The sequence below is a fragment of the Corvus brachyrhynchos genome, unplaced genomic scaffold (assembly GCF_000691975.1).
Source record: "Corvus brachyrhynchos isolate BGI_N302 unplaced genomic scaffold, ASM69197v1 scaffold1786, whole genome shotgun sequence".
Classification (NCBI taxonomy): Eukaryota; Metazoa; Chordata; class Aves; order Passeriformes; family Corvidae; genus Corvus; species Corvus brachyrhynchos.
The window spans coordinates 12,706-28,517 of NW_008238431.1; the positions used below are offsets into that span (position 1 = coordinate 12,706).

General features: G+C 38.0%; 1 protein-coding gene across 1 annotated transcript in view; it reads left to right on the forward strand.

Annotated features, from left to right (window-relative positions):
* The first annotated feature begins 2,001 nt into the window (after positions 1-2,001).
* Positions 2,002-15,812, forward strand: part of RGS7BP (regulator of G-protein signaling 7 binding protein) — a 28,632-nt gene continuing 14,821 nt past the window's right edge. Inside the window, exon 1 of the mRNA XM_017736438.1 lies at positions 2,002-2,065. The gene's annotated coding sequence lies outside the window, so the exon portion shown is untranslated. The remainder of the gene's footprint in view (positions 2,066-15,812) is intronic.

Genomic DNA, 15,812 nt, shown 5'->3' on the forward strand with positions numbered 1-15,812 from the left:
GTAGCATTGAAAATGGAGCTGCTACTTTTATTCTGCTGGATTCTGGCAATTTTTTTTCCTCTGGTGCTGAAAAATGTGCTGGCAGATTATCCACTCTGATACTTCAAAACTGGGAGCAATTCCCAGTTCATGGAGGAACAAAAGCTGCCACAGTAGCTCTATAAATATACCCAACAAGTGGATGTTACTGGGTTCTGCCTTTTTTCTCATTCCCAACAGCATGATGTGGGTAGTTACAGAGAAGTTTTTAGAATTGACTGATTAGAAATAAAGTATGTTTTACAGGTGGGTTGTCAAGTTGCAGTAAGATTCAGGAGGTAAAATCAGTGTGGTTTTTCTCTTCTTGATTCAGCAACATATGTGTGGTTTTGTTTTCCTGAGCAATGATCAGGTGGCCAAATGAGTCTTTTTAGACAAGGGATATCAGGTGAGAACTGGCAAAATGCGTCTGGTGCAACCAGTTACCAGTTGTAGAATGCGACACTTTTCTTCCTAATGCAAAATAATCACACTATGACACAATATAGTACAATTTTTTTCCTCTCCGCTGCCTTGATGCATTCTCTTAAGCTACAGAATGATAAGAGTTGAAGACCTGTTTAGCAAATATTGTGCCTAGGGCTTTGTTTAATGTGTGCTTTTGGGTTTGTTTGGGATGTGGGTGTGGGAGGGTGCAGATGTACTGGAACGCGCTCGGGTTGACTTGCTGCTCCTGAAGCAGAGAAACCTATTTGCTATTTGTAAAATGAAACGTAAGAAAGCATGGCCAAAACTATTTTTGATACCATTTCTCAGCTATACAGTTCATTGCAGTGGGATGCATGAAGGGTATGGATGTAACACTGCGGAAGCGACTCGTTTATTTTCTGAGCATGAGAATTTGAGGGCTTGACTTTAAAAATTGGTAGCTCTGAAAGACTCCAGGTTCTTAGCATGTTTTTATGTTGGGGTGTGTTGAACTTCTGGTGGTAATGATGACTGCAGTATTATGAGCAATTACTCTTGTCTGTTTTCATGTAGTTTGGAAATTGAGGTCAAAACACAGATAAATAAATATTCTGTTCTATTACTCCAATCCTTCCTCCCCCGCCACCATGTGGAGCAAATGGTCTTATGTGCATTCTTTCAGGAGACAGCAAATGCTTAATTTCCTTAAAATATAATTCCATGTACATGATCAGTGGAACTAAACAATAATGATCTTTCCATCATTGTGAAATTACCCATTTATCTGACAATGTCCATATGTATCTGCCTGATCCTGGATTTCTGTAAAGGTTGTAGTGTTTATTTACTCCTTTGTTTCTTTTTCCCACATGCACTTTAGAAAAGGTGCTTTCTGGAATTTTAACAGGAAAATGCCTGTCTGGTACATCTTCTCAGCCAGTAACAGCAGATGAGTTTTAAGACTAAAATCTGGGTTGAAGGAAAGTGACAGAACAGAAATCATTACAAAATAAATTAGCAAAATTGCCAATTTAAAAGCAAATGCTACATTCCAATCCCTAAATGTGCTGTTAATCAGGAAGCAGGAGGAGCAAAGGCAATAATTTCTGGAGATATTTTCGTCTTTCATGATAGCAAAAAATAACCTCATGCTACTAGTAAAACAGATGGTTTTTTTGTCTGCTTAATATTTAATACTAATAACTCAAACACTTTCAGATATTAAAAGCAGAAACACTACTTTCCTACAGATGAACATTTATAGCTCACAGAAGAAGCAGCTGCCATGGAGGCTCTAGTCATTTACTGAATTGTGTGCTCTTGATCCTATGTGCTATGAAATTTTGAGCAGCAGGAACAAGCCCTAGATTGGGCATGTTTTTAAAAAACTGAATTGTTTTTACCAATGTACTTAAAAATTCTCATGTATGTAAATTGTTTTTGTTTTTCAGCTTGTCCAGGATTTCAATACCCAGGTGGCTCTCTATCGGGAGCTGGTCATTTCCATTGGGGATGTCTCAGTCACCTGTCCTTCTCTGCATGCAGGATTGCACAAAACTCGAACCCAAGGATGTGAGATGGCCTATCAGGCTCATCAAAAACTAGCAGCAATTTCTGGGTAGGAGGCAACTTACGTTGAATTAAAGCCGTATTCATGTGCAAATCTTTGTTAAATACTCCATTATGGAAACTTTCAGGAAAAGCATTAACTTGTGTTTCTGTTTTATGCATAGAGGTGTATGACCACAAATTTTGCAGAATGCCCATATCCTTACCATAGTACAATTTTGGATCAAATCCTGGTCCCCTTACCAAGAACATATCCTTCTGATTTCACTGGATGCTTTTATGTAAGACAAACAGGATTTTACTGCGTATCACTACAGATCAAGCAGGAAGCCATGCCCTTCGAGGGTGAAATAGCAATAGCTTTCTGCCCAGTCTTCCATTGAGTATATCTAATTGAATAGTTAAGGGACAACTAGCTCAGCTCAACTAGAGACTCAACAAAATTTTATCAAAATTAGGTGAAAATTGAGCGAGGGGAATACAAATACTAGTCTGAAAACTTGTGTTTACATTCTACGTGTTTTTAAACCCTTGTTTGTTGAAATAAGAATGAAAAGTTTGCCAGCATATAACGTTGTAATTTATTCTTTGGTATTACATTATGTACATTCCTTTCCATGGTGACAGAATGTATTATCACATACTTGAGACTATGCCTCAGTGCAAGATCAACCAGCATAAGTAGCTGTTTCCTAAAAAATGGGAATTCATGCTGCTGATTCCATGTGATACACTGATATGCCAGTATGGTGACTGGGGCATTTATATCTGTATGTACCCCCTGACTGATGTCTCATTACACTTTGTCAGAACTGTCTGCATCTGGCTTGTCTACCATAAGCCATTGTGCACCACTGGAAGAAAAACCAAAACTTTTTTGCAGCTCTGCCTAATCCCCATTAAATTTATTTCATCACTTTAATATATATGAGAAATCTGTCATAGGCTTGGTATGTAAGGGGAACCCACAGTAACAAACCAAACATAAAAAGATTTTATTTTAGTAGAATTACCACCATTTTCAAGTAAGACTGTGCAAAGTCACTTAAGGTGCCTTTTTGACCTCTGATTTGTTCCTCAAACAAAATACACATTTTTAAAATACTAAAATCGGTGGGAATTTAAAAAAAAAACCAGCAGTGAATAGACATAGTTCTTTTTAATCAGTATGCTGAAAACGTGAAAACAAACAATAGTGAAATCTGTTTTGTGTGCTTTCATATAATATAAACAAAGATAATACATTTGAATAGCTTAACCTATTTTGTAACTTCCAAGTGTTTTCCCCCATAAAGAAAACAATCGATACGTGCTCATTTAGAAAGTACTGAGTTTTTTTAAGCAATCATTTCGCAGTTGGAAGTCTGTCATACACACAAAGATGTCCTGAAGGTTGTGCAGTTGCTGCAAGATTGACATTTGGCTAATCTAAAACTGTTTTAAATAACTGTGATAATACTGTGATATCCATAACAACTGGTAGGTGTTAGAAACTCTGGAAATGACTTGTTTGGTTTGACAGACATTTTACAAGATGTGCTTCACATCCCCACCCTCCTGTAGCTGAGGAAAGGCATATGAGACAAATAAACTTTTTTGGTGTATTTGTGAGGAAGGGTGGGAGATGAAGATACAGCAAGAATTCAGGGTAGAAAAGAAATAGGAGAGGAGTAATAAATAGTCTCAGAGATAGAGTCTTCAGCTCAGCAGAAAGACTGATGTAGTGCATATTATATAGAATCTGGAATAGGAATCTAATTGGATAGGAAGAAAAAGTATCAGGAAGAAAAATGCTTAGGGACAGGAATGCATTAAATCATCCTCGGTATTAAATAGTCAGGAGGGTAGTGTGTTGCTCAGAAACCACTGTTAGTCAGCAGATGGGATGGAGGCTTATTTAGTTCACTGCTTTAGTTCAAAATGCACAGCACTGCACTGGGTAATACAAAAAGGTCTTATTAAAGAAAACGTGTTGCTTTCTCACCTAGAAGGAATAATAGCAAGCAGCTGTTTATGTTACTAGGCTATAATGTTTCAAAGCATTCTGTTAATTCCATCAGTAATGTTCAGTTGGTCTCTTAGGTTATCTGCCTGAGGTGTTGCAGGGCACTCTTTCTTATTTGAGAAGTTGGTGTCACTAAGACAATACTAAATTCATTTATCTTGTTTGTACTGATGTTTTCCTTGGAAAATTAGCAGACAGCTTACTGTTACGCTGTTCCTCTTGGAATATATGGGGATTTCACAGAATCACAGAACTGTTAGGGTTGGAAGGGACCTCTGGAGATATCTGGAGATCACCTAGTCCAACTCCTGTAGGCACTAGTGCATTTGAGACTTAAGTGCATGCCTGACTCGGGCGATTAGAAGAGGCACCTATTTCCTTTCCTAATTCACTTGTTCTGCAAGACTAAGCAAGGTAACAAAGAGAAAAGATGCAAAGACTTGGAAGGAGAGAAACAAAAACAAATCCTCTAGTGCTGGGGAAGGCAGCTCTGGGAAGAAATCTGGAAATTGTTGAAAGGGAAAGAAATGCTGAGGTAGAGATAATGCATTAGGAACTGAGCAAGATAGAAGTCATGAGGATAGAAAAATACGTTGGTCATGGGCATATCTGTTTTGGAATATTAGGCAGACATCAGAGTGGGACAGTGGTGTAATGTGAACAAGAAGAGAAAGCTGCAAGTGTACCTATTGAAAAAGGATACACTAATATGCCAACAGAAACAGATTCAGCTAGAGAAGAGAGGAAGTGAAAGTCACACTTACGTTTTAAAAACTGAGAGAAAGAAAGACAAAGGAGATAATGAAAAAAAGACAAGGTAGCATGGGAACATAAAATCTTATAAAGTCCACACTGGATTAAACTGTATCACCCCATCTAGCTCAAATCTGATGGCTGCTGGTAGCAGAGATTTCATAAAAAGTAAGCAAAGATACATAAACCAGGTTGTGCATAGAACGATGCCTTCCCTCATGTACTTGCTGCTACCCAGCACTCAGTAAGCAAAGGCTGCATCTGAACAATCTGTATCTGACAAACGTGAGTTCTCACTGAGGATTTCAGGATTTCTCTAAATATTAAGGTCTTTAACTCAAAAAATGCTGAGGATGAACAAGGACATTTTTATACTGTGGTGTATTTAAAAATCTATTTACTAAAAAAATATTTTTGAAAAAGGAAACTTCAAACTAAGTCTCCAACTGAATAGGCCCTCCTAGGTATTACAACCTCTTCTTTACTTGTTATCTTTTTCTTATAGAAATAGTGAAATTTTAGCAAAGGGGAGTAAAGATTAGAAATAAAAATAATCTAAATTGAAATATCTTTTAGGAATGCCAATCAAAGTAAACCCTTCTTTCAGCGTTGGTTTTCTCAGGACTTCAGGTCAATTCCTGCTCTCATACTAAAAGTTCCTAGTGATTTTTAATGAGCTGTCTTCTGAAGAAGGTGAGTAAGGTTTGGTCCTTTCATCACATTTTCTGCTGTATAATGTAGCAGAAATTAAATATCTCAAATTATTTACATTGTGCATCCTTGTAGTATTAGTTGCCATGGTCAAAACTGGAGAAAGTACAGCAACAAGAAAATGAGTCAGCATTTTCCAAAGAAAAAGGAAAAATACTTGTAATAGTAAGAAGATGGGGGGAGAAAGATGCAGATCTCTGTTATGGAAGAGAGTCTGGTTTATGGAATGATAGAGTGGTGGTCTGTTAGAATTCATCAAATAGGGAGCTGGCTGTATACATGGAGTCCACTAGGTCTGGGATGTCAACAGAAAGATCACTCAGAATTGTATTTTAAGATACAGGTCTGCACAACTGTGCACACACTTTTGTAAATGTCCTTACATATTCTCAAGCACTTGATATGCTTACATAATGTGTGCACTTGGCACACTGAAACCAGAACTGGCAGTATCTCTCTGACAGTCTGATATATATGTTGGCAGTGGCTTTTTTTGCATGAAACAGAACTGTGTGAGGAGCTCAGGGGTGCATGGCAATGTTCATCTGTGTGAGCGTAGCTCTGAAAGTGATTTTTCTGTTTTTATGACTGGTGTTCCAAAGTCCAAAATCTAAGGAGGAATAAACCTCTACACCCATACACTCTGGGACAGCAGCTTTGCAGAAGAGGATCTTGGGGGTTCTGGTGAACATCAAGTTGAACATGAGCCAGTGCTGTGCCCTTGTGCAAAGTGGGCCAGCAGCCTCCTATGCTGCTTTAGGAAATGTTGCCAGCAGGTCAATGGAGCTCATCCTTCCTTTCTACTCAGGGCTGTTGAGGCCATATCTGGAATACTGGGTCCAGCAGTGGGCTCCCTAGTAGAAAAGAGGAAAGGACATACCAGAGCAGATCTAGTCAACTACCTTAGAGATGGTTAGGCAGCATCCCACATAAACGGCAAGGCTGTCAGACGTGGGATTGTTTAGCTTGGAGAAGAGAAGTCTTGGAGGGGGATATTATCAATATGTATAAAAAATACCTGATGGAATACTGTAAAGAAGATGCAGTCAGGCAGTTCTCAGTGGTATACAGTGATCCGACGGCAGGTAAAAATTGAAATATAAAAAAAATTGATTAAAAATTTTTTTAAACTCCCTTTGTGCTGTGAGGCAGGTAGAATATTGGAACAGGTGCACTGAGAGGTTCTGGAGTCTCCATCCTTGGTGATACTCAGAATTCAACTGGTCATGGCCCTCAGCAACTCTCTGTAGCTGACGCTGCTTTGAGCAGGAGGTTTGGATCAAGTTAGTTCTAGATGTCCCTTCCAGCCTGTGACAAAGTCATCATGAATCTCCTTGGGAAAATTCAAAGACAAAGTTTCCTTACTTGACATATGCATCTGTTACTTCTATAAAACAGTTGTAAATTTTAAGTTCCTGTAAGTTCAAGAGAAGTTGAGAAAGTCACCTAAAAATCTCATCCTGATTGCATTCCTGTGCACAAAAAGATTATCATAGTGTTGCTTAAAGTTTTTAATTTTATGTAATTTCTACTTTTGTTTCCCTTTGCAGTCTACAGTGGGAATTCTCATGTTTTCAATAAGCACCAAATAGTAATTTCTGAGAGCTAATTAATGGAAGATTGTTTCCTAAGGCTATTTTAAAACATACTTCTGACACTCAATTTTGGCCAGTTTTTTATTGAACTGTCTGAATTTTCCCTGAATTACAAACCTTCAAAATTACTACCTCCTTTCCAAAGCACGCTAACAAAAAAGACTGCTTCGAAATACTTTACAAATTAAATGATGAAAAGAATACTCCAGATCTATAAGTTAAAGAAAGCTGTGTAGAGACAGGCATAACAGAAAGCATTTTAACTGTTTAACTGCACATGTTAAATGAAACTCTGCTGCTAGTCAGTATTAGCTGAGCAGAAACAAAGCACAGCAACACTTAGCTCAACAGGGAAGAATTTTTATAATCGTGATTCAAAACCATCTTTATGCCAACAAACCAGAGGTCTGCCCCAGCTAGATACCAATCGAGTAGCATTTATGGAGATCTCTGTGCTCCCTAGACATCTTTGCAGTCATTGCCATGGTACTCCTCTAAGTGTGTGTGTCAGGTGGGGAGAGTGATAATGTCGATCATGGGATTCTGAATCACAGGCACTGCTGCTGTATCCAACCTCTGTTGGAGATGTTAGCATTGTTTCAACTGCCAGATGAAAGTTAAGAAGTAAGGTAAGAGATTGCACCATGATAACCAGAATGTGGCCTGATAAAACTATAGTTAAATACCAAAAATAATGTTATGATACATAAGAAAACAAGGAAAGCAGTCAATATTCACTGCAAGAATCAATACTGTTATACATGATAATACCAGTAGCATAATGCCCTCTGAATCCATACAAGGTGATTTCTTGCGCTGTAGATGTTATAAACAGTAACAGCTTAAAGCTCTGACCTTAAAAATACTGTGAAGTAAAAAATACTGAGATCTTCCACTTCAGAAAACTCTTGGAAATAAAAAACCTCATTTTGCTTTCACAGGCTGTACTAAAAGCATTTCAGTAAGTTGTTTCAGTGTGGCATGCTAGATCCCACAACTCTTAAAAATCATTTAATAGTACCTCACTTAGGAAATTGTCCTGATGATTTAACTGTGACTGTCCACAATGAGTAAAGTCAGGGAGATCTTTGTCTCCCTCCAAAGAAGAGTTTTTCAGGATATGGAGCAAGTTCATTACTGAGCATTCTTACCATATAAAGTCTCATTTTCCTTCAACTTAGACATTTCAGCTTCTGTAAACATTCACTGGAATTTTCTTACATGGTTAAAATTTTCTTGTAATTTTGAGCGTATCAGGTTCTAGAAGCAAATTCTGACAGTGTTTATTCATTTTTGGTTGGCTGGCATATCTTCACTGATTTCTATGTCCTGAAGTGATTGCAAACTTAGTACCGTGTATCAGAGACTACACGTGTTCCAGGGACTCAAATCCCATTTTGAATAATGGGAGTTGGTCTACATGGGAATGTTTTGATAAAAAAGCTCAGATGTGGATAGTTTAACATACCCCTTCAGGACCAAGTAGTGCATGATAGTGCAGAGTAAGTATACCCTGGCTTACTCCTTTCACAAAGGGGTAAGATGCGCATGTTGTTCTGAATAGATTCCTTGTAAAAAATTTCTCTAATTATACAAACCACGTGCATCTAAAATGATGGAAAGGGATGGCAAAAATATCAAACTATTTTCTGTGGAACTGAGTTAAGGTGGGTTTGCTTATTAAGAACAAAATCTGTTTACTCAATTTAAGCTGCAAGTTGAAAATGAAATCATTTAAGTCATATCTCCAGTTCAGAAAGCAAATAATGGAAGAAAAACGAAGGTTATTTACTAAGGCTAGAATTTTCAAAATAGCTGACCTCTATAGACTGATTCTTTATTTGTACCTTTGTCTTTGGAAGTGCTTTAATAGGTATTTGGGACTTGAAGATACAAGGTATTAGTATCTCCCTTTATAGATCTATCTTTCATAACTGGAGGCCAGATTTAGTAAAGGGCAAACAGACCTAAAAGTGAATTTATTACTCTATTATTTTTCTATGTTTGGAACAGCAATTCTGAAAATTCTGGAAATTCTACGTCTGCAGTAATGCAGCGTAACTTAGTTTTGACGAAGTGGAAGAGCTTACAGCACCTTGCCTAATGATAAACCTCACCGGCAGTCAGGACAGCAGTCTTGCTTGTCCTGACAAGGTTGATCCCAGAGGTGCTAGCATCCTCGAGAGCTTGACACACCATTTTGGTGCTCCTCATGAAACACAGTGGCCCATGCCACTTTGTTTTAGCCAAAGCTGAAGGTGAGTCAATTTCTAGACCACTTGCACCTGCCTCCTAGAAAAGGGAGGAAAGTGAGAAAAGTAGAAAGTGAGTGCTAAAAGTAGAACAGACATCATCTTTGTCAGTCTCTTACTTGCTCCTTTCTTCCATCTGACACTCAATTGGCACATTCACAGCCCTTTCCAGTGCACTGCTGAAACTCCAAGACTGCATATGCTGGGTAAGCCAAACAGGTAAGCCTGCCCCTTGCATGAAGGGTCCTCCCAACAGCTGGGAAGCTGTGTCACAGCCCAGCAGCCAGGGATGCTGCCCATTTTTGAGGATCACCACAAACGGCAATATTCTCCCTGGGAGGCATAAAACAGCATAGCTGTTCCTCTGTGACATAACCTGAAGGTATGAGGTGTGGGGAATTAGGGCGCACATTGCCATCATCTGACCCAGTGGAAGGAGTATTTTGCATGAGGAAGAAAAACTGTGTTGAGGTCTGGTCTGTACTTGGGTTTCAAGCAGTGCCATTGCAGGTAAACATCTAAAACTGTTAGGGAACTTCCTTTGTGGTGTTCTAAGCCTTGCTCCCATAATGTTTTTCTATGTTTTAAGCAGATGAAATACATAAAGACACAGGGAAGTAGAGACTCAGAATTCAGGTAAAGGCTCATTATTCCTCAGCATTCTATATCTTCACCCTGGCAAACTTTGAATTTACCTGCACAGTACCGTGGTCTAGGGCTGGAGTACCCTGTAGGTTTAGGTTGGTTTGCCTTCCATTTTGACATGCCCTCTGCATTCATCACTCCCATTATGGGTTCCTGGAACCTAGAAGACGATACCAAAATGTAAGATACTACTGTAATTCAAGTCTTTCAGTGGAATCTTCTCTTCTCTTCTCTTCTCTTCTCTTCTCTTCTCTTCTCTTCTCTTCTCTTCTCTTCTCGAGCAGCATTCCACTATAGTTAGATTTTAAAGGGTGGTTTCTCGAAGTCTAACTCATTAATAATGGAGTATTCCAGACATATGTAAGACTATTTATCTGTAGCAATGGTTGAAACAACCAATCTGTTTTACATTCTTATTTTGAGGTATACAAACCTTTACGTGAGAAATTTAAGTGAAGGAAAACAACATACGTTACCAAACAGATATGGGGACTGAATTACATTGGTGGGGCCTCTTTAGAAATGCTGCAGAATCAGAGCTGACCTTTTGCAGAAAATTCAGTGTTTCTGCCAGCAGTCTCTAACTTTATGCCCTTCTCTTGCCCCATTTTGTCTTTTCAGAAGATACGCTCTCATTGTTGGGACATAAAATGCTTTTCTCACCTCTACTGTGCAAGTCATTTTCTCAGGGAGTAAACAGCCAGAGGATCCAGCAGTTAGGTATATTTCTAGAAATGAACTGTGAGGATTTTGAAAAGCCCACAGAACGTTATGTGGACTCTGTTTTGACAGTTGCTGTTACCGTCACTTTACTCCAGATTTTCTCATTCCCTTTTCTCCTTTGTCATCCCTTTTTTCAGTGTTTCTGTTTCTTGTTTTTTTTCCCTCATAGCCTGTCTCCACTCAGTAATGAAATTAATATCTGATTTGCTACTGTCACATTAACTGTTTGGGAACTCCTCATGGCAAAGTCTTGAATGTATGTATGACAAGCCCACTGGAATCCACTGACCTTTAGATCTGCGGCATTAAACATGATGAACAAAAATAATAATTTTTTCAAACCTCTATGTTTCGAGAAAATTCTGAAAAATCTCATTCAGTCCCTGACCGATGTTTCAGATGAATTACTTATTAAATAGGGGTACCAGTTCTTACTATCTCTGAAAAATACTTAGTAATTTTACATCATATTTCAGTCTTTCAAGGGAAAGCATTGTTTTCAAATACTCTGTTTTATATTGCTATAGTTTTTATCTAAATAATGCATGTTAATATTGCATTTTTATCATACTGTTTTCATCATTTATTTCTTTTGAAATTGATTTTTAAATGTCAGTTTGCTGGAATTCTAAGCCCTAACATGTAACAGCACATAGCAACTCCTGTTGCTATGTCTTGTCATGTCATGTCAGAAGTGGAATCAGTTCATAAGCTCTTCTTGAGCAAAAACCTGAGTGTTACTAGCTTATGTCAGTAAATAGTGCTTCACAAGGGGATGGATCTAGAGCTAAACTTTAGAAGGTATTTATAGACAGAAGTGTGGCTGATCATGAGCCTTTCATGTCGTGCTGCTTCTATGCCCACAACAATTAGGGGTGCCAGAGAAGCCTACATGGTTCAAAATTCATGTTAGACCAATCCAAAATAACTTTTTCATTGCAGTATTTCTGAAAAAATAATGTACGGAAACTTCATACCTACCTTCACAGATGTAAATAAAAGTTGCACTTGTGTTTATCTGTAACCAAGACAGCCAAGAAGCGTGCCTTTGTGTCCCCATTAGGCCAACTGTTTTGAGACCTGTTTCAATAGCATATTTCAGTATTTCTCTTCTATAGGTTTCTAATGAAACACAGCTAAAGCTAAGAATTTAATGACAAGTTTTTAGTGCTCCTTTCCTGGTCATTTTCGTAAATACTGTTTGATTAAGAAATCCCACATAGCTGCAATTTGATAGGAACTCTGCTTGTCTTCATTCTGGTTAGCTTGGCTTATATTGTTCTCAGAAAATTACTTCTGATTCTCACTGAATCTTATAGAGTCAGTCTATGTTAAGAATATGTTCATATATCTTAAGAGAAGTGAAAACATGAGATAATGAAGTTACACGCATTAGAAAGGCTTTAGCATGAGCTCTTAGAATTCCACATGTGCTGGGATTTTGCTTCTGATTTCTTACCTCTTTTTTTTAAGTTTTGGACTGAAAATTGCAAGTTAATGGAAATGTTTTTACTAATGCTCATTTCTCCACATTCTGTAACACTGCTCTCTAGTTAGAAAGGACCATTTTGGTTCTGTGCCCCTCACTGAAACCAGCCAATGGCATTGCCAGGTAAATTGTGCAGGGCCATGCAATTAAGAGCATGTCCTTCTCATGCCCCACATTTGGTCATGCTCTTTTAAGCGCTGCACTTCCTGCATAGTCAGCTAAGAAAAGACTTCACACTTACTGTGATCTGCATGGTACATGGAGGTTTGCTCTAGTGAGAGGTCGAGTATCAAAGGGTAACTACTCTTAGCAGCATCATCAGTACCTTGCAAGATCAGTCTCCAGCTATGGGAGATCCCAGTTCTGTCAGGCCTACACTGGAAAAATTCCAACCAATTTCAACAAGGTGTACAAAATCTGTTGTAATTGCTTTATGGTTCTGTTTCTGAGCAATTAGTTAAATACTTGAAACCATTATCTGGGCATTAAGATTTCACCTTGACACAGCATTAAAAGAAGCATTCCTTAATCCAGAATCTTTCCAGTATTACCAGTTAAATGCTGTTTAAATTCATGTTTTAAAATTTAACATATGCCAAAGTGTTGGCTGTTAATGCATAGAATTTTCTCCTTGATGGGTACATTTCTAGATCTACATTTACATTTTCCACATAATTTTTAACTATCAGAGAAATAATATACTGAATTATTTGTATATTAACATAGAAGGTCTTATTTTCTCTTACGTTCCATTTTTTATCTTGCTGTTCTTATTTTTCATAAGAATACTTTCATCATGAACATTTCCTGGCAGCAGATCTGGTGTAAGAGTTCAAATACCGACATATTAAATTCTGTGCTCAAAGTTGTTGAAGAAACTGCTTCCCATTTCAGAAGAAAACAAGTTTGCATTTATTGTTTGAGCAAAGAAAAGCTGACACATCATATCTCTGTCTATCAGGGCAAGACAGATCATTGCAAATCTAGTGTTGGTAACCTTGGCAGCACGGCAAATGGTTGAGTGGCAAAATACTTAAAAGTGCCATGTTTATACAGCAGCCTCCAATTATTTCCAAGAGCTCTGGAGTTGTTACTGTGGTGAAACAGCACTATCCACCCTTATGCGTTTACAAGCCCTTCCAAAAAAAACCCCAACACCAACAAAGCAGCATTTGGTACTTGGGAATAGTATGACAACTGCAACCACAGTATGTAAGGCTGAGCAGGATGAGGCTGTGTGCTGAGGAAGCAGTCCCTTCATGCAGGGTGAAGAGCCCCAGTGCACCAAAGTCGTGGACATTCCAAAGTCTGGGCATTTAATTTAACTGCAGACCTACCCAAAGTAGTGGGTACAGACTTTTGCAGTTCATTTTGCATCATTCAAGACTCAGAAATTAGTAGTAGTCTGTGCAGCTGCTAATACGTGATCCTGAATGGCTAAGAAAAACTTGATGGAAAAATCCTTGTTTCCCAAGCAGAAAAAAGGGCTTTGCAAAGAGGGAAAAAAACAAAAGTAACACCAGTTCACAAAGTCAAGTGGAGACCAAAGCAGGATTAAGAAATCTGAAGTGAAAAAATTGCGGAGTTCTTTTTGCTAGAATACTGCTTCCTGAACACATTTTATCAACAGATGGTTTTAAAAATTTCTTTTTCCTTATGTGAATTTAAATTCAGGAAGCAAATCTATTTCTTTTTTTTTTTTTTTTTGACACATTCTTGTTTTCTCAGTCTCTCAGCTGTGATTTTTAACTACTCTTACAGATTTGGTTTGTGAATTATCTGGTGGCGCTGTGTGAGATTCTTTTACTGATTCTATAACAATTTTTCATTTGGGATACTTTCATATGGAGGTATTTGAACATATGATTTTTTAAAAAGATAAAAAATACTCTGAGGCGTAAGCGTGACATATTCAGAGCACTCCTAGAAGCATTTGATACCTAGAGAATCCCAAACACTGCCTTATTCTGAGCAACCTAGTACTATCTACTGGATGTGCTGTTTTCTTTCCAGTTTAGAATTGCAGCAGTCACAGTGTTTGACCAATAGACAAAAAAAAAATTTATGAAAATATATAGAATTTTTCAGTAATTGCTAATGCAATATATCTCTTATCCAAATCACAGTGAAACTTACAGAACATCTTCACTTTAAGTAGTCCTGGTAGCAAGGTGGTTTGTAATAATTTGAGGAAAAGCAAATACCATGTTCCTTGCGTTTTCATTCTAACCACTCTTCACAACTGCTCTGGTTTTCCCATTTTGGAATATGGAAAACCAGATACCTGAGTTACAAACAGATAGCAGGTATCCAGATCACGCTAATGCTTTAAGGAATGCCTTTTAGGAAAAAAAAGAAATTGAAATTTATATTCAAGGAAAGTACTAACAGAAATGAAATGGAAAAAGGAAGTGTTACAAATCTAAGGAATCAGCTGGTTTAGTGTCCTGTGAATGGTCAACAGCAGATGGCATCACTTGCCTGCAGCAGAGTTCCTTCTAAATCCAGTATGTTTGTAGTTCATTGTGACTGAGATCCTACAGCATCAAATACCTAAAGCATTTACCTCTCCTTCAGGCTCTCTGGAAAGTTTGACCGTATTTGTCCACACAAATAAGAACCAATTTCGAAAATGACCACACATCAGATATTAGTTTTCATAAAATTTCTGTACAACTGTTTATCAAAGGAACTGCACGGGAGTGTAGGTACGAATCCATTTATGTTTTGCGGATTTTAGAAAGGTAGAGTTTAAAAATTATTTGTTAATGAATAGTGAGTGATTAAGGGACATTTTAAAGAACACAGAAGCTTAACTAAAATCAAAGGGCAAATCCACAGGCAGCATGACTTTTAGCTGCCTGCAGTGAAGTTAAAAGAGGCTGGGCTTGAGCCTGTCAGATGGCACAAATTTATCTGTGCTTTCTCCACATTTTTATCAAATTCATTTGAGAACTTGTCAATGCTGACAAGGCAGGGTTCTGAATAGGAACTCCTTTGATAAGCTTAAGAGTTACTGTATATACAGCTAATCTCACTGTCTCCTTGGTTAGCACAGATCCTTTCTGGAAGGTCTGTGTCATGGTTTGGATTTATCTGTTCTTTGGTATCATATAATTTGGGGCTGTGAGATTTTTTGTTCAGCTGAGACTAGAGCTAAGCAAGGCTGACTTGAGGGCTCAAAGTTTTTTTCATCTAACCGGACACCACCTTCTCAACAGGGAGTCTGATAACCTGCACAGAGAAAGGCCCTGTTCAGCTTATGTTTGGCTAGTGCAGAAGTCCTGAATTTCTCTAAAGTAGAGGCAAGGGACAGACAGCTGAAGGAAGGAACAACGGGCTTGGAGTTGATTTCTGCAAAGGTGTGGTGGTCAAGCCCTGCATTTTTTTTTTTTTTTTTTTCCTTTTTTAAAACTTAGAAGAACTTAAAAGCGCAGTTGGAGACACATGCAATTTCATTTGGAATTCTGAGTATTTAGAATTAAATACTGAGTATTCAGTATTTAATTCTGTAGAATTAAATTCTGAGTATTTAGAATTAAAATCCTGCTGGGGATTTTAATCTTAGCTAAAGTGGTGGCTTCTTTTGAGCGAACAGCCAAACTCCCACCCAATTGCTTGCT